Source organism: Mastomys coucha, unplaced genomic scaffold, assembly GCF_008632895.1.
Source record: "Mastomys coucha isolate ucsf_1 unplaced genomic scaffold, UCSF_Mcou_1 pScaffold23, whole genome shotgun sequence".
Taxonomy (NCBI): Eukaryota; Metazoa; Chordata; class Mammalia; order Rodentia; family Muridae; genus Mastomys; species Mastomys coucha.
In genome coordinates, this window is record NW_022196906.1 from 57,097,931 (window position 1) to 57,099,208 (window position 1,278).

The 1,278-nt window shown below is 49.6% G+C and overlaps 1 non-coding gene across 1 annotated transcript; it reads right to left on the bottom strand.

Annotated features, from left to right (window-relative positions):
* Positions 1-861: 861 nt before the first annotated feature.
* LOC116074044 lies at positions 862-967 on the bottom strand. Its single transcript, XR_004112027.1, has one exon. It is a non-coding gene; the product is annotated as a U6 spliceosomal RNA (small nuclear RNA).
* Between the last annotated feature and the right edge of the window lie 311 nt (positions 968-1,278).

The window sequence follows — 1,278 nt, forward strand, 5'->3', positions numbered from 1 at the left end:
GAGAGGAGAGGAGGGGAGAGGAGAGGAGAGGAGAGGAGGCAAGAGAGAAGAGAAGAGGAGAGAAGAGAAGAGAGGGGAGGGGAGGAGGGAGGGGAGAGGAAAGAAAGGAAAGGGAAGGGAAGGGAAGGAAAGGGAAGGGAAGGGAAGGGAAAGAAAGGGAAGGGAAGAGAAGGGAAGAGAACCTGGTGTTCCTCACATAGAGAAGAGAGAGCCCTGGCAGAGAGGGTGAGGAAGAGGTATCCACACACCATTGCCCCTCTGACACTCTGACTACAGCCAGATTTCAGACACGTGGAAGCAAGAGAACCCGTGGGAATCAGCCCCTTCACTCTTCTACACTGTTACACAGCCAGTCCCTGGAGGCAGGTGCCCCAGGGTCCTCCTCTCCATCCTCCCTCTGCTGCTGTTGGTTGGGAAGCTGTCCAGCATGGAAAGTATGGTGTCCGGTTAGGTTTCCATCTTCTCATCCTGTCTCGGCCCCTCCCAGATCCTCAAGCAATAAGCAGATTTGGAGAAAACTGCAAAGTTGGCTCTTCTTTCTGAAATATTGTGGAAAGAGAATTCCAAACCGAGAATGTGGAAATATGGAACCTTCAAGCCATGGCACAGTTAATTGAAAGATGAGTCTTCCTCGGGACAAAGCCAGGCTGGCCAAATGAGCCAGCTGCAGACAGGAAAGCGACGACCAGCAGCCTTCTGTTTTGACTGTTTGCGTGTTTTGGTTGCTTGTCTCACTTCATGTTCCTCCTGGGAGCAATTTGCTGAGAGAGTTGGTCCCTGCCCAGCAGTGCATTGTGTATAAGAGAGGATAGGCAGATAAATATGTGCGGGGTTGGGGGAGGTTCTTTTATGAATTATTTTAAAGATATGGAATGTTTCATGAATTTATGGGTTATCTTGCACAAGGACCATCCTCATCTACTCCATATTATTTTACATTTTTTATGTGTGCTGCCAAAGCAAGCACTATGCAACAGTTCTATGGAGGGGAGGAAGGAAGAAATGGAAGTCTGGATCAAAGAGCAGTGTGGCTCCTTGCAGTAAGAGCCTCGATCCTTCAGGACCAGAAAGCATCCTTCATTGTACTAAGAAGCTGAGGCACAGGGTTGGGGAGTAGGGGATGGGGGGATGGGGGTTGGGGAGGGTAGAAAGTGACAAGCCAGAGGTCATATACCACAGCTTAGGGTCCAGAGTCTCACGTAGGCCCTGGGGCAGGGAAGGTGGATTTTCTGGGAAATGTTTCTGAACTTCCATTTCTTCTTCCAAAAAGTCAGAATA